Consider the following 25,082-nt stretch of genomic DNA (forward strand, 5'->3'; position numbering starts at 1 on the left):
ATGCGTGCAGAGCACATTCCATTGTGCTCTGCACGCATGGGTTCAAATCACATCCTCATCGGTTTGGAATTGTTTGCTTGGAAATTGAATATTTGCAAATAATGCTTCATAAGTGAAGCTGACACTCAAATGTCAAAAATAAACTAGTTCAATTAAGAAATCTACTTCAATGAACAATGCTTTTCATTAAGACATACATAGCACACATTTAGTGAAAATCTACCGTTACTCTTATAGTAGAAGTCATGTCATTGGCAAGATGTGTATGTTATGATTTTTTTGTCATTTGTGATGGATCAACATGATGGTGAAGTAGTTTACAAATATAGGTTACATTTAAAGTAAAATAAATGTTCTTTAAGCAAAGGCTCACTTGAAAGTGGACTTGCTAACAAGCCTGTGATATTGCTGAGAACACAACCAACAATGTATAAAGAATTGATTTAAAATATGACAAGTGGTGTCAGAAAACCCTTCATTATTTGTGCCAGAAAGATGACGTGGCCGAGTGGTTAAGGCGATGGACTTCACTTCACTTCATTTATGAAGCATTATTTGCAAAAATTCCATATCCAAGCAAGCAATTCCAAACCGACGAGGATGGGATTTGAACCCATGCTTGCAGAGCTCAATCCATTGTCAAAAATAAACTAGTTCAATTAAGAAATCTACTTCAATGAACAATGCTTTTCATTAAAGACATACATAGCACACTTTTAGTGAAAATCTACCATTACTGTTATAGTAAAAGTCATGTCATTAGCCAGATGTGTATGTTATGATTTTTTTGTCATTGTGATGGATCAACATGATGGTGTAGTAGTCACAAATATAGGTTACGTTTAAAGTAAAATAAATGTTCTTTAAGCAAAGGCTCACTTGAAAGTGGACTTGCTAACAAGCCTGTGATATTGCTGAGAACACAACCAACAATGTGTAAAGAATTGATTTAAAGTATGACAAGAGGTTTCAGAAAACCCTTCTTTATTTGTGCCTGAAAGACGAGGTGGCCGAGTGTTAAGGCGATGGACTTCACTTCACTTCACTTCACTTATGAAGCATTATTTGCTAAAATTCCATTTCCAAGCAAACAATTCCAAACCGACGAGGATGGGATTTGAACCATGCATGCAGAGCACAATCCATTGTGCTCTGCATGCATGGGTTCAAAATACCATCCTCGTCGTTTGGAATTGTTTGCTTGGAAAATGGAATTTTTGCAAAAATGCTTCCTAAGTGAAGCTGACACTCAAATGTCAAAAATAAACTAGTTCAAATAAGAAATATACTTCAATGAACTATACTTTTCATTCAAGACATACATAGCACACATTTAGTGAAAATCTATCATTACTGTTATAGCAGATGTCATGTCATTGGCCAGATTGGTATGTTATTATTATTTTGTCGTTTGTGATGGATCAACATGATGGTGTAGTAGCTCACAAATATAGGTTACATTTAAAGTAAAATAAATGTTCTTTAAGCAAAGGCTCACTTGAAAGTAGACTTGCTAACAAGCCTGTGATATTGCTGAGAACACAACCAACAATGTATAAAGAATTGATTTAAAATATGACAAGTGGTGTCAGAAAACCCTTCTTCACTTGTGCCAGAAAGACGAGGTGACCAAGTGGTTAAGGCGATGGACTGCTAATCCATTGTGCTTTGCATGGATTCAAATCCCTTCCTCATCGGTTTGGAATTGTTTGCTTGGAAATTGAATTTTTGCAAATAATACTTCTTAAGTGAAGCTGACATTCAAATGTCAAAAATAAACTAGTTCAATTAAGAAATATACTTCAATGAACAATACTTTTCATTCAAGACATACATAGCACACATTTAGTGAAAATCTACTATTACTCTTATAGTAGAAGTCATGTCATTGGCCTGGTGTGTATGTTATGATTTTTTGTCATTTGTGATGGATCAACATGATGGTGAAGTAGTTTACAAATATAGATTACGTTTAAAGTAAAATAAATGTTTCTTTAAGCAAAGGCTCACTTGAAAGTGGACTTGCTAACAAGCCTGTGATATTGCTGAGAACACAACCAACAATGTATAAAGAATTGATTTAAAATATGACAAGTGGTGTCAGAAAACCCTTCATTATTTGTGCCAGAAAGATGACGTGGCCGAGTGGTTAAGGCGATGGACTTCACTTCACTTCATTTATGAAGCATTATTTGCAAAAATTCCATATCCAAGCAAGCAATTCCAAACCGACGAGGATGGGATTTGAACCCATGCTTGCAGAGCTCAATCCATTGTCAAAAATAAACTAGTTCAATTAAGAAATCTACTTCAATGAACAATGCTTTTCATTAAAGACATACATAGCACACTTTTAGTGAAAATCTACCATTACTGTTATAGTAAAAGTCATGTCATTAGCCTGATGTGTATGTTATGATTTTTTTGTCATTTGTGATGGATCAACATGATGGTGTAGTAGTTCACAAATATAGGTTACATTTAAAGTAAAATAAATGTTCTTTAAGCAAAGGCTCACTTGAAAGTGGACTTGCTAACAAGCCTGTGATATTGCTGAGAACACAACCAACAATGTGTAAAGAATTGATTTAAAGTATGACAAGAGGTGTCAGAAAACCCTTCTTTATTTGTGCCAGAAAGACGAGGTGTCCGAATGGTTAAGGCGATGGATTTCACTTCACTTCTCTTCACTTATGAAGCATTATTTGCAAAAATTCCATATCCAAGCAAACAATTCCAAACCGACGAGGATGGGATTTGAACCCATGCTTGCAGAGCACAATCGATTGTGCTCTGCATGCATGGGTTCAAATCCCATCCTCGTCGGCTTGGAATTGTTTGCTTGGAAATGCAATTTTTCAAATAATCCTTCATCAATGAAGCTGACACTCAAATGTCAAAAATAAACTAGTTCAATTAAGAAATCTACTTCAATGAACAATGCTTTTCATTAAAGACATACATAGCACACATTTCGTGAAAATCTACCATTACTCTTATAGTAGAAGTCATGTCATTGACCAGATGTGTATGTTATGATTTTTTGTCATTTGTGATGGATCAACATGATGGTGAAGTAGTTTACAAATTTAGGTTACGTTTAAAGTAAAATAAATGTTCTTTAAGCAAAGGCTCACTTGAAGTGGACTTGCTAACAAGCCTGTGATATTGCTGAGAACAGAACCAACAATGTATAAATAATTGATTTAAAATATGACAAGTGGTGTCAGAAAACCCTTCATTATTTGTGCCAGAAAGACGAGGTGGCCGAGTGGTTAAGGCGATGGACTGTTAATCCATTGTGCTTTGCACACTTGTGTTCAAATCCCATCTTCATCGGTTTGGATTTGTTTGCTTGGAAAATGGAATTTTTGCAAATAATGCTTCATAAGTGAAGCTGACACTCAAATGTCAAAATAAACTAGTTCAATTAAGAAATCTACTTCAATGAACAATGCTTTTCATTAAAGACATACATAGCACACATTTAGTGAAAATCTACCATTACTCTTAATAGTAGAAGTAATGTCATTGGCCAGATGTGTATGTTTTGATTTTTTATCATTTGTGATGGATCAACATGATGGTGAAGTAGTTTACAAATATAGGTTACATTTTAAGTAAAATAAATGTTCTTTAAGCAAAGGCTCACTTGAAAGTGGACTTGCTAACAAGCCAGTGATATTGCTGAGAACACAACCAACAATGTATAAAGATTTGATTTAAAATATGACAAGTGGTGTCAGAAAACCCTTCTCTACTTGTGCCAGAAAGACGAGGTGGCCGAGTGGATAAGGCGGTGGACTGCTAATCCATTGTGCTCTGCACGCATGGGTTCAAATCCCATCCTCGTCGGTTTGGAATTGTTTGCTTGAAATGGAATTTTGCAAATAATTCTACATAAGTGAAGTTGACACTCAAATGTCAAAAATAAACTCGTTCAATTAAGAAATCTACTTCAATGAACAATGCTTTTCATTAAACACATACATAGCACACATTTAGTGAAAATCTACCATTACTGTTATAGTAGAAGTCATGTCATTGGCCAGATGTGTATATTATGATTTTTTGTCATTTGTGATGGATCAAACATGATGGTGTAGTAGTTCACAAATATAGGTTACGTTTAAAGTAAAATAAATGTTCTTTAAGCAAAGGCTCACTTGAAAGTGAACTTGCTAACAAGCCTGTGATATTTATGAGAACACAACCAACAATGTATAAAGAATGATTTAAAATATGACAAGTGGTGTCAGAAAACCCTTCTTTATTTGTGTCAGAAAGATGAGGTGGCCGAGTGTTAAGGCGATGGACTACTAATCCATTGTGCTCTGCATGCATGGGTTCAAATCCCAACCTTGTTGGTTTGGAATTGTTTGCTTGGAAATGGAATTTTTGCAAATAATGCTTCATAAGTGAAGCTGACACTCAAATGTCAAAAATAAACTAATTCAATTAAAAAATCTACTTCAATGAACAATGCTTTTCATTAAAGACATACATAGAACACATTTAGTGAAAATCTACCATTACTGTTATAGTAGAATTCATGACATTGGCTAGATGTGTATGTTATGATTTTTTGTCGTTTGTGATGGATCAACATGATGGTGTAGTAGTTCACAAATATAGGTTACGTTTAAAGTAAAATAAATGTTCTTTAAGCAAAGGCTCACTTGAAAGTGGACTTGCTAACAAGCCTGTGATATTGCTGAGAACACAACCAACAATGTATAAAGAATTGATTTAAAATATGACAAATGGTGTCAGAAAACCCTTCTTTATTTGTGCCAGAAAGATGAGGTGGCCGAGAGGTTAAGGCGATGGACTTCAATTCACTTCACTTATGAAGCATTATTTGCAAAAATTCCATATCCAAGCAAGCAATTCCAAACCGATGAGGATGAGATTTGAACCCATGCATGCAGAGCACAATCCATTGTCAAAAATAAACTAGTTCAATTAAGAAATCTACTTCAATGAACAATGCTTTTCATTAAAGACATACATAGCCCACTTTTAGTGAAAATCTACCATTACTGTTATAGTATAAGTCATGTCATTGGCCAGATGTGTATGTTATGATTTTTTTGTCATTTGTGATGGATCAACATGATGGTGTAGTAGTTCACAAATATAGGTTACGTTTAAAGCAAAATAAATGTTCTTTAAGCAAAGGCTCACTTGAAAGTGGACTTGCTAACAAGCCTGTGATATTGCTGAGAACACAACCAACAATGTGTAAAGAATTGATTTAAAGTATGACAAGAGGTGTCAGAAAACCCTTCTTGATTTGTGCAAAAAAGACGAGGTGGCCGAGTGGTTAAGGTGATGGACTGCTAATCCATTGTGCTCTGCACGCATGAGTTCAAATCCCATCCTCGTCGGTTTGGAAATGTATGCTTGGAAATTAAATTTTTGCAAATAATGCTTCATAAGTGAAGCTGACACTCAAATGTCAAAAATAAACTTGTTCAATTAAGAAATCTACTTCAATGAACAATGCTTTTCATTAAACACATACATAGCACACATTTAGTGAAAATCTACCATTACTGTTATAGTAGACGTCATGTCATTGGCCAGATTTGTATGTTATGAATATTTGTCGTTTGTGAAGGATCAACATGATGGTGTAGTAGCTCACAAATATAGGTAACGTTTAAAGTAAAATAAATGTTCTTTAAGCAAAGGCTCACTTGAAAGTGGACTTGCTAACAAGCCTGTGATATTGCTGAGAACACAACCAACAGTGTATAAAGAATTGATTTAAAATATGACAAGTGGTGTCAGAAAACCCTTCTTTATTTGTGCCAGAAAGATGAGGTGGCCGAGTGGTTAAGGCGATGGACTTCACTTCACTTCATTTATGAAGCATTATTTGCAAAAATTCCATTTTTAAGCAAACAATTCCAAACCGACGAGGATGGGATTTGAACCCATGCATGCTGAGCACAATCCATTGTGCTCTGCACGCATGGGTTCATATCCCATCCTCGTCGGTTTGGAATTGTTTGCTTGGAAATGGAATTTTTGCAAATAATGCTTCATATGTGAAGCTGACACTCAAATGTGAAAAATAAACTAGTTCAATTAAGAAATCTACTTCAATGAACAATGCTTTTCGTTAAAGACATTCAAAGCACACATTTAGTGAAAATCTACTAGTACTGTTATAGTAGAAGTCATGTCATTGGCCAGATGTGTATGTTATGATTTTTTGTCATTTGTGATGGATCAACATGATGGTGTAGTAGTTCACAAATATAGGTAACATTTAAAGTAAAATAAATGTTCTTTAAGCAAAGGCTCACTTGAAAGTGGACTTGCTAACAAGCCTGTGATATTGATGAGAACACAACCAACAATGTATAAAGAATTGATTTAAAGTATGACAAGAGGTGTTAGAAAACCCTTCTTTATTTGTGCCAGAAAGACGAGGTGGCCGAGTGGTTAAGGCGATGGACTGCTAATCCATTGTGCTTTGCATGGTTTCAAATCCCATCCTCGTCGGTTTAGAATTGTTTGCTTGGAAATGGAATTTTTGCAAATAATGCTACATAAGTGAAGCTGACACTCAAATGTCAAAAATAAACTAGTTCAATTAAGAAATCTACTTCAATGAACAATACTTTTCATTAAAGACATACATAGCACACATTTAGTGAAAATCTACCATTACTGTTATAGTAGACGACATGTCATTGGCCAGATTGGTATGTTATTATTATTTGTCGTTTGTGATGGATCAACATGATGGTGTAGTAGCTCACAAATATAGGTTACGTTTAAAGTAAAATAAATGTTCTTTAAGCAAAGGCTCACTTGAAAGTAGACTTGCTAACAAGCCTGTGATATGGCTGAGAACACAACCAACAATGTATAAAGAATTGATTTAAAACAAGACAAGTGGTGTCAGAAAACCCTTCTTTATTTGTGCCAGAAAGACGAGGTGTCCGAATGGTTAAGGCGATGGATTTCTCTTCACTTCTCTTCACTTATGAAGCATTATTTGCAAAAATTCCATATCCAAGCAAACAATTCCAAACCGACGAGGATGGGATTTGAACCCATGCATGCAGAGCACAATCGATTGTGCTCTGCACGCATGGGTTCAAATCCCATCCTCGTCGGTTTGGAATTGTTTGCTTGGAAATGCAATTTTTTCAAATAATCCTTCATAAGTGAAGCTGACACTCAAATGTCAAAAATAAACTAGTTCAAATAAGAAATATACTTCAATAAACAATACTTTTCATTCAAGACATACATAGCACACATTTAGTGAAAATCTATCATTACTGTTATAGCAGATGTCATGTCATTGGCCAGATTGGTATGTTATTATTATTTGTCGTTTGTGATGGATCAACATGATGGTGTAGTAGCTCACAAATATAGGTTACGTTTAAAGTAAAATAAATGTTCTTTAAGCAAAGGCTCACTTGAAAGTAGACTTGCTAACAAGCCTGTGATATTGCTGAGAACACAAACAACAATGTATAAAGAATTGATTTAAAATATGACAAGTGTAGTCAGAAAACCATTCTTCACTTGTGCCAGAAAGACGAAGTGACCAAGTGGTTAAGGCGATGGACTGCTAATCCATTGTGCTTTGGATGGTTTCAAATCCCATCCTCGTCGGTTTAGAATTGTTTGCTTGGAAATGGAATTTTTGCAAATAATGCTACATAAGTGAAGCTGACACTCAAATGTCAAAAATAAACTCGTTCAATTGAGAAATCTACTTCAATGAACAATGCTTTTCATTAAAGACATACATAGAACACATTTAGTGAAAATCTAACATTACTGTTATAGTAGAAGTCATGTCATTGGCCAGATGTGTATGTTATGATTTTTTGTCGTTTGTGATGGCTAAACATGATGGTGTAGTAGTTCACAAATATAGGTTATGTTTAAAGAAAAATAAATGTTCTTTAAGCAAAGGCTCACTTGAAAGTGGACTTGCTAACAAGCCTGTGATATTGCTGAGAACACAACCAACAATGTATAAAGAATTGATTTAAAATATGACAAGTGGTGTCAGAAAACCCTTCTCTACTTGTGCCAGAAAGACGAGGTTGCCGAGTGGTTAAGGCGATGGACAGCTAATCCATTGTGCTCTGCACAAATGGGTTCAATTGTCGGTGCGGAATTGTTTGCTTGGAAAAGGAATTTTTGCAAATAATGCCTCTTAAGTGAAGCTGACACTCAAATGTCAAAAATAAACTAGTTCAATTAAGAAATCTACTTCAATGAAAATTTCATTAAAGACATACATAGAACACATTTAGTGAAAATCTAACATTACTGTTACAGTAGAAGTCATGTCATTGGCCAGATGTGTATGTTATGATTTTTTGTCGTTTGTGATGGATCAACATGATGGTGTAGTAGTTCACAAATATAGGTTACGTTTAAAGTAAAATAAATGTTCTTTAAGCAAAGGCTCACTTGAAAGTGGACTTGCTAACAAGCCTGTGATATTGCTGAGAACAGAACCAACAATGTATAAAGAATTGATTTAAAATATGACAAGTGGTGTCAGAAAACCCTTCTCTACTTGTGCCAAAAAGACGAGGTGGCCAAGTGGTTAAGGCGATGGACTGCTAATGTATTATGCTCTGCACGCATGGGTTCAAATCCCATTCTCGTTGGCTTGGAATTGTTTGCTTGGAAATTGAATTTTTGCAAATAATGCTTCATAAGTGAAGCTGAGACTCAAATGTCAAAAATAAACTAGTTCAATTAAGAAATCTACTTCAATGAACAAAGCTTTTCATTAAAGACATTCATAGCACACATTTAGTGAAAATCTACTCTTACTGTTATAGTAGAAGTCATGTCATTGGCCAGATGTGTATGTTATTATTTTTTGTCATTTGTGATGGATCAACATGATGGTGTAGTAGTTCACAAATATAGGAAACATTTAAAGTAAAATAAATGTTCTTTAAGCAAAGGCTCACTTGAAAATGGACTTGCTAACAAGCCTGTGATATTGATGAGAACACAACCAACAATGTAATAAGAATTGATTTAAAATATGACAAGTGGTGTCAGAAAACCCTTCCTTGATTGTGCCAGATAGACGAGGTGGCCGAGTGGTTAAGGCGATGGATTTCACTTCACTTCACTTATGAAGCATTATTTGCAAAAATTCCATATCCAAGCAAACAATTCCAATCCAACGAGGATGGGATTTGAATCCATGCGTGCAGAGCACAATCCATTGTGCTCTGCACGCATGGGTTGAAATCACATCCTCGTTGGTTTGGAATTGTTTGCTTGGAAATTGAATATTTGCACATAATGCTTCATAAGTGAAGCTGACACTCAAATGTCAAAAATAAACTAGTTCAATTAAGAAAACTACTTCAATGAACAATGCTTTTCATTAAAGACATACATAGCACACATTTAGTGAAAATCTACCATTACTCTTATAGTAGAAGTCATGTCATTGGCCAGATGTGTATGTTATGATTTTTTTTCATTTGTGATGGATCAACATGATGGTGAAGTAGTTTACAAATATAGGTTACATTTAAAGTAAAATAAATTTTCTTTAAGCAAAGGCTCACTTGAAACTGGACTTGCTAACAAGCCTGTGATATTGCTGAGAACACAACCAACAATGTATAAAGAATTGATTTAAAATATGACAAGTGGTGTCAGAAAACCCTTCTTTATTTGTGCCAGAAAGATGATGTGGCCAAGTGGTTAATGCGATGGACTTCACTTCACTTCATTTATGAAGCATTATTTGCAAAAATTCCATATCCAAGCAAGCAATTCCAAACCGACGAGGATGGGATTTGAACCCATGCTTGCAGAGCTCAATCCATTGTCAAAAATAAACTAGTTCAATTAAGAAATCTACTTCAATGAACAATGCTTTTCATTAAAGACATACATAGCACACTTTTAGTGAAAATCTACCATTACTGTTATAGTAAAAGTCATGTCATTAGCCAGATGTGTATGTTATGATTTTTTTGTCATTTGTGATGGATCAACATGATGGTGTAGTAGTTCACAAATATAGGTTACATTTAAAGTAAAATAAATGTTCTTTAAGCAAAGGCTCACTTGAAAGTGGACTTGCTAACAAGCCTGTGATATTGCTGAGAACACAACCAACAATGTGTAAAGAATTGATTTAAAGTATGACAAGAGGTGTCAGAAAACCCTTCTATATTTGTGCCAGAAAGACGAGGTGTCCGAATGGTTAAGGCAATGGATTTCACTTCACTTCTCTTCACTTATGAAGCATTATTTGCAAAAATTCCATATCCAAGCAAACAATTCCAAACCGACGAGGATGGGATTTGAACCCATGCGTGCAGAGCACAATCGATTGTGCTCTGCATGCATGGGTTCAAATCCCATCCTCGTCGGCTTGGAATTGTTTGCTTGGAAATGCAATTTTTTCAAATAATCCTTCATAAGTGAAGCTGACACTCAAATGTCAAAAATAAACTAGTTCAATTAAGAAATCTACTTCAATGAACAATGCTTTTCATTAAAGACATACATAGCACACATTTCGTGAAAATCTACCATTACTCTTATAGTAGAAGTCATGTCATTGACCAGATGTGTATGTTATGATTTTTTGTCATTTGTGATGGATCAACATGATGGTGAAGTAGTTTACAAATTTAGGTTACATTTAAAGTAAAATAAATGTTCTTTAATCATAGGCTCACTTGAAAGTGGACTTGCTAACAAGCCTGTGATATTGCTGAGAACACATCCAACAATGTGTAAAGAATTGATTTAAAGTATGACAAGAGGTGTTAGAAAACCCTTCTTTATTTGTGCAAGAAAGACGAGGTGGCCGAGTGGTTAAGGCGATGGACTTCACTTCACTTCACTTATGAAGCATTATTTGCTAAAATTCCATTTCCAAGCAAACAATTCCAAACCGACGAGGATGGGATTTGAACTGATGCATGCAGAGCACAATCCATTGTGCTCTGCATGCATGGGTTAAAATACCATCCTCGTCGGTTTGGAATTGTTTGCTTGGAAATGGAATTTTTGCAAAAAATGCTTCATAAGTGAAGCTGACACTCAAATGTCAAAAATAAACTAGTTCAATTAAGAAATATACTTCAATGAACAATACTTTTCATTCAAGACATACATAGCACACATTTAGGGAAAATCTATCATTACTGTTATAGCAGATGTCATGTCATTGGCCAGATTGGTATGTTATTATTATTTGTCGTTTGTGATGGATCAACATGATTATGTAGTAGCTCACAAATATAGGTTACGTTTAAAGTAAAATAAATGTTCTTTAAGCAAAGGCTCACTTGAAAGTAGACTTGCTAACAAGCCTGTGATATTGCTGAGAACACAACCAACAATGTATAAAGAATTGATTTAAAATATGACAAGTGGTGTCAGAAAACCCTTCTTCACTTGTGCCAGAAAGACGAGGTGACCAAGTGGTTAAGGCGATGGACTGCTAATCCATTGTGCTCTGCATGGTTTCAAATCCCATCCTCGTCGGTTTGGAATTGTTTGCTTGGAAATGGAATTTTTGCAAATAATGCTACATAAGTGAAGCTGACACTCAAATGTCAAAAATAAACTCGTTCAATTGAGAAATCTACTTCAATGAACAATGCTTTTCATTAAAGACATACATAGAACACATTTAGTGAAAATCTAACATTACTGTTATAGTAGAAGTCATGTCATTGGCCAGATGTGTATGTTATGATTTTTTGTCGTTTGTGATGGCTAAACATGATGATGTAGTAGTTCACAAATATAGGTTACGTTTAAAGAAAAATAAATGTTCTTTAAGCAAAGGCTCACTTGAAAGTGGACTTGCTAACAAGCCTGTGATATTGCTGAGAACACAACCAACAATGTATAAAGAATTGATTTAAAATTTGACAAGTGGTGTCAGAAAACCCTTCTCTACTTGTGCCAGAAAGACGAGGTGGCCGAGTGGTTAAGGCGATGGACAGCTAATCCATTGTGCTCTGCACAAATGGGTTCAATTGTCGGTGCGGAATTGTTTGCTTGGAAAAGGAATTTTTGCAAATAATGCCTCATAAGTGAAGCTGACACTCAAATGTCAAAAATAAACTAGTTCAATTTAGAAATCTACTTCAATGAACAATACTTTTCATTAAAGACATACATAGAACACATTTAGTGAAAATCTAACATTACTGTTACAGTAGAAGTCATGTCATTGGCCAGATGTGTATGTTATGATTTTTTGTCGTTTGTGATGGATCAACATGATGGTGTAATAGTTCACAAATATAGGTTACGTTTAAAGTAAAATAAATGTTCTTTAAGCAAAGGCTCACTTGAATGTGGACTTGCTAACAAGCCTGTGATATTGCTGAGAACAAAACCAACAATGTATAAAGAATTGATTTAAAATATGACAAGTGGTGTCAGAAAACCCTTCTCTACTTGTGCCAGAAAGACGAGGTGGCCGAGTGGTTAAGGCGATGGATTTCACTTCACTTCACTTATGAAGCATTATTTGCAAAAATTCCATATCCAAGCAAACAATTCCAAACCAACGAGGATGGGATTTGAACCCATGCGTGCAGAGCACATTCCATTGTGCTCTGCACGCATGGGTTCAAATCACATCCTCATCGGTTTGGAATTGTTTGCTTGGAAATTGAATATTTGCAAATAATGCTTCATAAGTGAAGCTGACACTCAAATGTCAAAAATAAACTAGTTCAATTAAGAAATCTACTTCAATGAACAATGCTTTTCATTAAAGACATACATAGCACACATTTAGTGAAAATCTACCGTTACTCTTATAGTAGAAGTCATGTCATTGGCAAGATGTGTATGTTATGATTTTTTGTCATTTGTGATGGATCAACATGATGGTGAAGTAGTTTACAAATATAGGTTACATTTAAAGTAAAATAAATGTTCTTTAAGCAAAGGCTCACTTGAAAGTGGACTTGCTAACAAGCCTGTGATATTGCTGAGAACACAACCAACAATGTATAAAGAATTGATTTAAAATATGACAAGTGGTGTCAGAAAACCCTTCATTATTTGTGCCAGAAAGATGACGTGGCCGAGTGGTTAAGGCGATGGAATGGACTTCACTTCACTTATGAAGCATTATTTGCTAAAATTCCATTTCCAAGCAAACAATTCCAAACCGACGAGGATGGGATTTGAACCCATGCATGCAGAGCACAATCCATTGTGCTCTGCATGCATGGGTTCAAATACCATCCTCGTCGGTTTGGAATTGTTTGCTTGGAAATGGAATTTTTGCAAAAAATGCTTCCTAAGTGAAGCTGACACTCAAATGTCAAAAATAAACTAGTTCAAATAAGAAATATACTTCAATGAACTATACTTTTCATTCAAGACATACATAGCACACATTTAGTGAAAATCTATCATTACTGTTATAGCAGATGTCATGTCATTGGCCAGATTGGTATGTTATTATTATTTGTCGTTTGTGATGGATCAACATGATGGTGTAGTAGCTCACAAATATAGGTTACATTTAAAGTAAAATAAATGTTCTTTAAGCAAAGGCTCACTTGAAAGTAGACTTGCTAACAAGCCTGTGATATTGCTGAGAACACAACCAACAATGTATAAAGAATTGATTTAAAATATGACAAGTGGTGTCAGAAAACCCTTCTTCTCTTGTGCCAGAAAGACGAGGTGACCAAGTGGTTAAGGCGATGGACTGCTAATCCATTGTGCTTTGCATGGTTTCAAATCCCTTCCTCATCGGTTTGGAATTGTTTGCTTGGAAATGGAATTTTTGCAAATAATACTTCTTAAGTGAAGCTGACACTCAAATGTCAAAAATAAACTAGTTCAATTAAGAAATATACTTCAATGAACAATACTTTTCATTCAAGACATACATAGCACACATTTAGTGAAAATCTACTATTACTCTTATAGTAGAAGTCATGTCATTGGCCTGGTGTGTATGTTATGATTTTTTGTCATTTGTGATGGATCAACATGATGGTGAAGTAGTTTACAAATATAGATTACGTTTAAAGTAAAATAAATGTTCTTTAAGCAAAGGCTCACTTGAAAGTGGACTTGCTAACAAGCCTGTGATATTGCTGAGAACACAACCAACAATGTATAAAGAATTGATTTAAAATATGACAAGTGGTGTCAGAAAACCCTTCATTATTTGTGCCAGAAAGATGACGTGGCCGAGTGGTTAAGGCGATGGACTTCACTTCACTTCATTTATGAAGCATTATTTGCAAAAATTCCATATCCAAGCAAGCAATTCCAAACCGACGAGGATGGGATTTGAACCCATGCTTGCAGAGCTCAATCCATTGTCAAAAATAAACTAGTTCAATTAAGAAATCTACTTCAATGAACAATGCTTTTCATTAAAGACATACATAGCACACTTTTAGTGAAAATCTACCATTACTGTTATAGTAAAAGTCATGTCATTAGCCTGATGTGTATGTTATGATTTTTTTGTCATTTGTGATGGATCAACATGATGGTGTAGTAGTTCACAAATATAGGTTACATTTAAAGTAAAATAAATGTTCTTTAAGCAAAGGCTCACTTGAAAGTGGACTTGCTAACAAGCCTGTGATATTGCTGAGAACACAACCAACAATGTGTAAAGAATTGATTTAAAGTATGACAAGAGGTGTCAGAAAACCCTTCTTTATTTGTGCCAGAAAGACGAGGTGTCCGAATGGTTAAGGCGATGGATTTCACTTCACTTCTCTTCACTTATGAAGCATTATTTGCAAAAATTCCATATCCAAGCAAACAATTCCAAACCGACGAGGATGGGATTTGAACCCATGCGTGCAGAGCACAATCGATTGTGCTCTGCATGCATGGGTTCAAATCCCATCCTCGTCGGCTTGGAATTGTTTGCTTGGAAATGCAATTTTTTCAAATAATCCTTCATAAGTGAAGCTGACACTCAAATGTCAAAAATAAACTAGTTCAATTAAGAAATCTACTTCAATGAACAATGCTTTTCATTAAAGACATACATAGCACACATTTCGTGAAAATCTACCATTACTCTTATAGTAGAAGTCATGTCATTGACCAGATGTGTATGTTATGATTTTTTGTCATTTGTGATGGATCAACATGATGGTGAAGTAGTTTACAAATTTAGGTTACATTTAAAGTAAAATAAATGTTCTTTAAGCATAGGCTCACTTGAAAGTGGACTTGCTAACAAGCCTGTGATATTGCTGAGAACACATCCAACAATGTGTAAAGAATTGATTTAAAGTATGACAAGAGGTGTTAGAAAACCCTTCTTTATTTGTGCAAGAAAGACGAGGTGGCCGAGTGGTTAAGGCGATGGACTTCACTTCACTTCACTTATGAAGCATTATTTGCTAAAATTCCATTTCCAAGCAAACAATTCCAAACCGATGAGGATGGGATTTGAACTGATGCATGCAGAGCACAATCCATTGTGCTCTGCATGCATGGGTTCAAATACCATCCTCGTCGGTTTGGAATTGTTTGCTTGGAAATGGAATTTTTGCAAAAAATGCTTCATAAGTGAAGCTGACACTCAAATGTCAAAAATAAACTAGTTCAATTAAGAAATATACTTCAATGAACAATACTTTTCATTCAAGACATACATAGCACACATTTAGTGAAAATCTATCATTACTGTTATAGCAGATGTCATGTCATTGGCCAGATTGGTATGTTATTATTATTTGTCGTTTGTGATGGATCAACATGATTATGTAGTAGCTCACAAATATAGGTTACGTTTAAAGTAAAATAAATGTTCTTTAAGCAAAGGCTCACTTGAAAGTAGACTTGCTAACAAGCCTGTGATATTGCTGAGAACACAACCAACAATGTATAAAGAATTGATTTAAAATATGACAAGTGGTGTCAGAAAACCCTTCTTCACTTGTGCCAGAAAGACGAGGTGACCAAGTGGTTAAGGCGATGGACTGCTAATCCATTGTGCTCTGCATGGTTTCAAATCCCATCCTCGTCGGTTTGGAATTGTTTGCTTGGAAATGGAATTTTTGCAAATAATGCTACATAAGTGAAGCTGACACTCAAATGTCAAAAATAAACTCGTTCAATTGAGAAATCTACTTCAATGAACAATGCTTTTCATTAAAGACATACATAGAACACATTTAGTGAAAATCTAACATTACTGTTATAGTAGAAGTCATGTCATTGGCCAGATGTGTATGTTATGATTTTTTGTCGTTTGTGATGGCTAAACATGATGGTGTAGTAGTTCACAAATATAGGTTACGTTTAAAGAAAAATAAATGTTCTTTAAGCAAAGGCTCACTTGAAAGTGGACTTGCTAACAAGCCTGTGATATTGCTGAGAACACAACCAACAATGTATAAAGAATTGATTTAAAATTTGACAAGTGGTGTCAGAAAACCCTTCTCTACTTGTGCCAGAAAGACGAGGTGGCCGAGTGGTTAAGGCGATGGACAGCTAATCCATTGTGCTCTGCACAAATGGGTTCAATTGTCGGTGCGGAATTGTTTGCTTGGAAAAGGAATTTTTGCAAATAATGCCTCATAAGTGAAGCTGACACTCAAATGTCAAAAATAAACTAGTTCAATTTAGAAATCTACTTCAATGAACAATACTTTTCATTAAAGACATACATAGAACACATTTAGTGAAAATCTAACATTACTGTTACAGTAGAAGTCATGTCATTGGCCAGATGTGTATGTTATGATTTTTTGTCGTTTGTGATGGATCAACATGATGGTGTAATAGTTCACAAATATAGGTTACGTTTAAAGTAAAATAAATGTTCTTTAAGCAAAGGCTCACTTGAATGTGGACTTGCTAACAAGCCTGTGATATTGCTGAGAACAAAACCAACAATGTATAAAGAATTGATTTAAAATATGACAAGTGGTGTCAGAAAACCCTTCTCTACTTGTGCCAGAAAGACGAGGTGGCCGAGTGGTTAAGGCGATGGATTTCACTTCACTTCACTTATGAAGCATTATTTGCAAAAATTCCATATCCAAGCAAACAATTCCAAACCAACGAGGATGGGATTTGAACCCATGCGTGCAGAGCACATTCCATTGTGCTCTGCACGCATGGGTTCAAATCACATTCTCATCGGTTTGGAATTGTTTGCTTGGAAATTGAATATTTGCAAATAATGCTTCATAAGTGAAGCTGACACTCAAATGTCAAAAATAAACTAGTTCAATTAAGAAATCTACTTCAATGAACAATGCTTTTCATTAAAGACATACATAGCACACATTTAGTGAAAATCTACCGTTACTCTTATAGTAGAAGTCATGTCATTGGCAAGATGTGTATGTTATGATTTTTTGTCATTTGTGATGGATCAACATGATGGTGAAGTAGTTTACAAATATAGGTTACATTTAAAGTAAAATAAATGTTCTTTAAGCAAAGGCTCACTTGAAAGTGGACTTGCTAACAAGCCTGTGATATTGCTGAGAACACAACCAACAATGTATAAAGAATTGATTTAAAATATGACAAGTGGTGTCAGAAAACCCTTCATTATTTGTGCCAGAAAGATGACGTGGCCGAGTGGTTAAGGCGATGGACTTCACTTCACTTCATTTATGAAGCATTATTTGCAAAAATTCCATATCCAAGCAAGCAATTCCAAACCGACGAGGATGGGATTTGAACCCATGCTTGCAGAGCTCAATCCATTGTCAAAAATAAACTAGTTCAATTAAGAAATCTACTTCAATGAACAATGCTTTTCATTAAAGACATACATAGCACACTTTTAGTGAAAATCTACCATTACTGTTATAGTAAAAGTCATGTCATTAGCCAGATGTGTATGTTATGATTTTTTTGTCATTTGTGATGGATCAACATGATGGTGTAGTAGTTCACAAATATAGGTTACGTTTAAAGTAAAATAAATGTTCTTTAAGCAAAGGCTCACTTGAAAGTGGACTTGCTAACAAGCCTGTGATATTGCTGAGAACACAACCAACAATGTGTAAAGAATTGATTTAAAGTATGACAAGAGGTTTCAGAAAACCCTTCTTTATTTGTGCCTGAAAGACGAGGTGGCCGAGTGGTTAAGGCGATGGACTTCACTTCACTTCACTTCACTTATGAAGCATTATTTGCTAAAATTCCATTTCCAAGCAAACAATTCCAAACCGACGAGGATGGGATTTGAACCCATGCATGCAGAGCACAATCCATTGTGCTCTGCATGCATGGGTTCAAATACCATCCTCGTCGGTTTGGAATTGTTTGCTTGGAAATGGAATTTTTGCAAAAAATGCTTCCTAAGTGAAGCTGACACTCAAATGTCAAAAATAAACTAGTTCAAATAAGAAATATACTTCAATGAACTATACTTTTCATTCAAGACATACATAGCACACATTTAGTGAAAATCTATCATTACTGTTATAGCAGATGTCATGTCATTGGCCAGATTGGTATGTTATTATTATTTGTCGTTTGTGATGGATCAACATGATGGTGTAGTAGCTCACAAATATAGGTTACATTTAAAGTAAAATAAATGTTCTTTAAGCAAAGGCTCACTTGAAAGTAGACTTGCTAACAAGCCTGTGATATTGCTGAGAACACAACCAACAATGTATAAAGAATTGATTTAAAATATGACAAGTGGTGTCAGAAAACCCTTCTTCACTTGTGCCAGAAAGACGAGGTGACCAAGTGGTTAAGGCGATGGACTGCTAATCCATTGTGCTTTGCATGGATTCAAATCCCTTCCTCATCGGTTTGGAATTGTTTGCTTGGAAATGGAATTTTTGCAAATAATACTTCTTAAGTGAAGCTGACATTCAAATGTCAAAAATAAACTAGTTCAATTAAGAAATATACTTCAATGAACAATACTTTTCATTCAAGACATACATAGCACACATTTAGTGAAAATCTACTATTACTCTTATAGTAGAAGTCATGTCATTGGCCTGGTGTGTATGTTATGATTTTTTGTCATTTGTGATGGATCAACATGATGGTGAAGTAGTTTACAAATATAGATTACGTTTAAAGTAAAATAAATGTTCTTTAAGCAAAGGCTCACTTGAAAGTGGACTTGCTAACAAGCCTGTGATATTGCTGAGAACACAACCAACAATGTATAAAGAATTGATTTAAAATATGACAAGTGGTGTCAGAAAACCCTTCATTATTTGTGCCAGAAAGATGACGTGGCCGAGTGGTTAAGGCGATGGACTTCACTTCACTTCATTTATGAAGCATTATTTGCAAAAATTCCATATCCAAGCAAGCAATTCCAAACCGACGAGGATGGGATTTGAACCCATGCTTGCAGAGCTCAATCCATTGTCAAAAATAAACTAGTTCAATTAAGAAATCTACTTCAATGAACAATGCTTTTCATTAAAGACATACATAGCACACTTTTAGTGAAAATCTACCATTACTGTTATAGTAAAAGTCATGTCATTAGCCTGATGTGTATGTTATGATTTTTTTGTCATTTGTGATGGATCAACATGATGGTGTAGTAGTTCACAAATATAGGTTACATTTAAAGTAAAATAAATGTTCTTTAAGCAAAGGCTCACTTGAAAGTGGACTTGCTAACAAGCCTGTGATATTGCTGAGAACACAACCAACAATGTGTAAAGAATTGATTTAAAGTATGACAAGAGGTGTCAGAAAACCCTTCTTTATTTGTGCCAGAAAGACGAGGTGTCCGAATGGTTAAGGCGATGGATTTCACTTCACTTCTCTTCACTTATGAAGCATTATTTGCAAAAATTCCATATCCAAGCAAACAATTCCAAACCGACGAGGATGGGATTTGAACCCATGCTTGCAGAGCACAATCGATTGTGCTCTGCATGCATGGGTTCAAATCCCATCCTCGTCGGCTTGGAATTGTTTGCTTGGAAATGCAATTTTTTCAAATAATCCTTCATCAATGAAGCTGACACTCAAATGTCAAAAATAAACTAGTTCAATTAAGAAATCTACTTCAATGAACAATGCTTTTCATTAAAGACATACATAGCACACATTTCGTGAAAATCTACCATTACTCTTATAGTAGAAGTCATGTCATTGACCAGATGTGTATGTTATGATTTTTTGTCATTTGTGATGGATCAACATGATGGTGAAGTAGTTTACAAATTTAGGTTACATTTAAAGTAAAATAAATGTTCTTTAAGCATAGGCTCACTTGAAAGTGGACTTGCTAACAAGCCTGTGATATTGCTGAGAACACATCCAACAATGTGTAAAGAATTGATTTAAAGTATGACAAGAGGTGTTAGAAAACCCTTCTTTATTTGTGCAAGAAAGACGAGGTGGCCGAGTGGTTAAGGCGATGGACTTCACTTCACTTCACTTATGAAGCATTATTTGCTAAAATTCCATTTCCAAGCAAACAATTCCAAACCGACGAGGATGGGATTTGAACTGATGCATGCAGAGCACAATCCATTGTGCTCTGCATGCATGGGTTCAAATACCATCCTCGTCGGTTTGGAATTGTTTGCTTGGAAATGGAATTTTTGCAAAAAATGCTTCATAAGTGAAGCTGACACTCAAATGTCAAAAATAAACTAGTTCAATTAAGAAATATACTTCAATGAACAATACTTTTCATTCAAGACATACATAGCACACATTTAGTGAAAATCTATCATTACTGTTATAGCAGATGTCATGTCATTGGCCAGATTGGTATGTTATTATTATTTGTCGTTTGTGATGAATCAACATGATGGTGTAGTAGCTCACAAATATAGGTTACGTTTAAAGTAAAATAAATGTTCTTTAAGCAAAGGCTCACTTGAAAGTAGACTTGCTAACAAGCCTGTGATATTGCTGAGAACACAACCAACAATGTATAAAGAATTGATTTAAAATATGACAAGTGGTGTCAGAAAACCCTTCTTCACTTGTGCCAGAAAGACGAGGTGACCAAGTGGTTAAGGCGATGGACTGCTAATCCATTGTGCTCTGCATGGTTTCAAATCCCATCCTCGTCGGTTTGGAATTGTTTGCTTGGAAATGGAATTTTTGCAAATAATGCTACATAAGTGAAGCTGACACTCAAATGTCAAAAATAAACTCGTTCAATTGAGAAATCTACTTCAATGAACAATGCTTTTCATTAAAGACATACATAGAACACATTTAGTGAAAATCTAACATTACTGTTATAGTAGAAGTCATGTCATTGGCCAGATGAGTATGTTATGATTTTTTGTCGTTTGTGATGGCTAAACATGATGGTGTAGTAGTTCACAAATATAGGTTACGTTTAAAGAAAAATAAATGTTCTTTAAGCAAAGGCTCACTTGAAAGTGGACTTGCTAACAAGCCTGTGATATTGCTGAGAACACAACCAACAATGTATAAAGAATTGATTTAAAATTTGACAAGTGGTGTCAGAAAACCCTTCTCTACTTGTGCCAGAAAGACGATGTGGCTGAGTGGTTAAGGCGATGGACTGCTAATCCATTGTGCTTTGCACGCATGTGTTCAATTGTCGGTTTGGAATTGTTTGCTTGGAAATTGAATTTTTGCAAATAATGCTTCATAAGTGAAGCTGACACTCAAATGTCAAAAATAAACTAGTTCAATTAAGAAATCTACTTCAATGAACAATGCTTTTCATTAAAGACATACATAGAACACATTTAGTGAAAAGCTACCATTACTCTTATAGTAGAAGTCATGTCATTGGTCAGATGTCTATGTTATGATTTTTTGTCATTTGTGATGGATCAAAATGATGGTGAAGTAGTTCACAAATATAGGTTACGTTTAAAGTAAAATAAATGTTCTTTAAGCAAAGGCTCACTTGAAAGTGGACTTGCTAACAAGCCTGTGATATTGCTGAGAACAGAACCAACAATGTATAAAGAATTGATTTAAAATATGACAAGTGGTGTCAGAAAACCCTTCTTTATTTGTGCCAGAAAGACGAGGTGGCCGAGTGGTTGAGGCGATGGACTTCACTTCACTTCACTTATGAAGCATTATTTGCAAAAATTCCATTTCCAAGCAAACAATTCCAAACCGATGAGGATGGGATTTGAACCCATGCATGCAGAGCACAATCCATTGTGCTCTGCACGCATGGGTTCAAAGCCCATCCTCGTCGACTTGGAATTGTTTGCTTGGAAATTGATTTTTTGCAAATAATGCTTCATAAGTAAAGCTGACACTCAAATGTCAAAAATAAACTAGTTCAATTAAGAAATCTACTTCAATGAACAATAGTTTTCATTCAAGACATACATAGCACACATTTAGTGAAAATCTACCATTACTATTATAGTAGAAGTCATGTCATTGGCCAGATGTATATCTTATGATTTTTTTGTCATTTGTGATGGATCAACATGATTGTGTAGTAGTTCACAAATATAGGTTCATAAGTGAAGCTGACACTCAAATGTCAAAAATAAACTAGTTCAATTAAGAAATCTACTTCAATGAACAATACTTTTCTTTCAAGACATACATAGCACACATTTAGTGAAAATCTACCATTACTGTTATAGTAGAAGTCATGTCATTGGCCAGATGTGTATGTTATGATTTTTTTGTCATTTGTGATGGATCAACATGATGGTGTAGTAGTTCACAAATATAGGTTACGTTTAAAGTAAAATAAATGTTCTTTAAGCAAAGGCTCACTTGAAAGTGGACTTGCTAACAAGCCTGTGATATTGATGAGAACACAACCATCAATGTTTAAAGAATTGATTTAAAATATGACAAGTGGTGTCAGAAAACCCTTCTTTGTTTGTGCCAGAAAGACGAGGTGGCCGAGTGGTTAAGGCGGTGGACTGCTAATCCATTGTGCTCTGCACGCATGGTTTCAAAGCCCATCCTCGTCGGTTTGGAATTGTTTGCTTGGAAATGGAATTTTTGCAAATAATGCTTCATAAGTGAAGCTGACACTCAAATGTCAAAAATAAACTAGTTCAATTAAGAAATCTACTTCAATGAACAATACTTTTCATTCAAGACATACATAGCACACATTTAGTGAAAATCTACCATTACTGTTATAGTAGAAGTCATGTCATTGGCCAGATGTGTTTGCTATGATTTTTTGTCATTTGTGATGGATCAACATGATTGTGTAGTAGTTCACAAATATAGGTTCATAAGTGAAGCTGACACTCAAATGTCAAAAATAAACTAGTTTAATTAAGAAATCTACTTCAATGAATAATACTTTTCATTCAAGACATACATAGCACACATTTAGTGAAAATCTACCATTACTGTTATAGTAGAAGTCATGTCATTGGCCAGAAGTGTATGTTATGATTTTTTGTCATTTGTGATGGATCAACATGATGGTGAAGTAGTTTACAAATATAGGTTACGTTTAAAGTAAAATAAATGTTCCTTAAGCAAAGGCTCACTTGAAAGTGGACTTGCTAACAAGCCTGTGATATTGCTGAGAACAGAACCAACAATGTATAAAGAATTGATTTAAAATATGACAAGTGGTGTCAGAAAACCCTTCTTTATTTGTGCCAGAAAGACGAGGTGGCCGAGTGGTTGAGGCGATGGACTTCACTTCACTTATGAAGCATTATTTGCAAAAATTCCATTTCCAAACAAACAATTCCAAACCGACGAGGATGGGCTTTGAACCCAATCATGCAGAGCACAATCCATTGTGCTCTGCACGCATGGGTTCAAAGCCCATCCTCGTTGGTTTGGAATTGTTTGCTTGGAAATGGAATTTTTGCAAATAATGCTTCATAAGTGAAGCTGACACTCAAATGTCAAAAATAAACTAGTTCAATTAAGAAATCTACTTCAATGAACAATACTTTTCATTCAAGACATACATAGCACACATTTAGTGAAAATCTACCATTACTGTTATAGTAGAAGTCATGTCATTGGCCAGATGTGTTTGCTATGATTTTTTGTCATTTGTGATGGATCAACATGATTGTGTAGTAGTTCACAAATATAGGTTCATAAGTGAAGCTGACACTCAAATGTCAAAAATAAACTAGTTCAATTAAGAAATCTACATTCAATTAACAATACTTTTCATTCAAGACATACATAGCACACATTTAGTGAAAATCTACCATTACTGTTATAGTAGAAGTCATGTCATTGGCCAGATGTGTATGTTATGATTTTTTTGTCATTTGTGATGGATCAACATGATGGTGTAGTAGTTCACAAATATAGGTTACGTTTAAATTAAATAAATGTTCTTTAAGCAAAGGCTCACTTGAAAGTGGACTTGCTAACAAGCCTGGGATATTGATGAGAACACAACCATCAATGTTTAAAGAATTGATTTAAAATATGACAAGTGGTGTCAGAAAACCCTTCTTTTTTGTGCCAGAAAGACGAGGTGGCCGAGTGGTTAAGGCGGTGGACTGCTAATCCATTGTGCTCTGCACGCATGGGATCAAATCCCATCTTCGTCGGTTTGGAATTGTTTGTTTGGAAATGCAATTTTTGCAAATATTGCCTCATAAGTGAAGCTGACACTCAAATGTCAAAAATAAACTAGTTCAATTAAGAAATCTACTTCAATGAACAATACTTTTCATTCAAGACATACTTAGCACATATTTAGTGAAAATCTACCATTACTCTTATAGTAGAAGTCATGTCATTGGCCAGATGTGTATGTTATGATTTTTTGTCATTTGTGATGGATCAACATGATGGTGAAGTAGTTTACAAATATAGGTTACGTTTAAAGTAAAATCAATGTTCTTTAAGCAAAGGCTCACTTGAAAGTGGACTTGCTAACAAGCCTGTGATATTGCTGAGAACACAATCAACAATATATAAACAATTGATTTAAAATATGACAAGTAGTGTCAGAAAACCCTTCTTTACTTGTGCCAGAAAGACGAGGTGGCTGAGTGGTTAAGGCGATGGACTGCTAATCCGTTGTGCTCTGCACGCATGGGTTCAAATCCCATCCTCGTCGGCTTGGAAATGGAATTTTTGCAAATAATGCTTCATAAGTGAAGCTGACACTCAAAGGTCAAAAATAAACTAGTTCAATTAAG

The 25,082-nt window shown here is 35.0% G+C and overlaps 5 non-coding genes across 5 annotated transcripts; all 5 read left to right on the forward strand.

Annotated features, from left to right (window-relative positions):
• The first annotated feature begins 3,773 nt into the window (after positions 1 to 3,773).
• Positions 3,774 to 3,855, forward strand: TRNAS-GCU (transfer RNA serine (anticodon GCU)). Its single transcript has one exon. It is a non-coding gene; the product is annotated as a tRNA-Ser (tRNA).
• Positions 3,856 to 4,286: 431 nt separating this feature from the next.
• Positions 4,287 to 4,367, forward strand: TRNAS-ACU (transfer RNA serine (anticodon ACU)). The gene has a single exon. It is a non-coding gene; the product is annotated as a tRNA-Ser (tRNA).
• A 941-nt stretch (positions 4,368 to 5,308) lies between these two features.
• TRNAS-GCU (transfer RNA serine (anticodon GCU)) lies at positions 5,309 to 5,390 on the forward strand. The gene has a single exon. It is a non-coding gene; the product is annotated as a tRNA-Ser (tRNA).
• Positions 5,391 to 24,403: 19,013 nt separating this feature from the next.
• On the forward strand, positions 24,404 to 24,485 carry TRNAS-GCU (transfer RNA serine (anticodon GCU)). Its single transcript has one exon. It is a non-coding gene; the product is annotated as a tRNA-Ser (tRNA).
• A 433-nt stretch (positions 24,486 to 24,918) lies between these two features.
• On the forward strand, positions 24,919 to 25,000 carry TRNAS-GCU (transfer RNA serine (anticodon GCU)). Its single transcript has one exon. It is a non-coding gene; the product is annotated as a tRNA-Ser (tRNA).
• The last annotated feature ends 82 nt before the right edge of the window (positions 25,001 to 25,082 follow it).

Source organism: Taudactylus pleione, unplaced genomic scaffold, assembly GCF_031769625.1.
Source record: "Taudactylus pleione unplaced genomic scaffold, aTauple2 ptg000619l, whole genome shotgun sequence".
Classification (NCBI taxonomy): domain Eukaryota; kingdom Metazoa; phylum Chordata; class Amphibia; order Anura; family Myobatrachidae; genus Taudactylus; species Taudactylus pleione.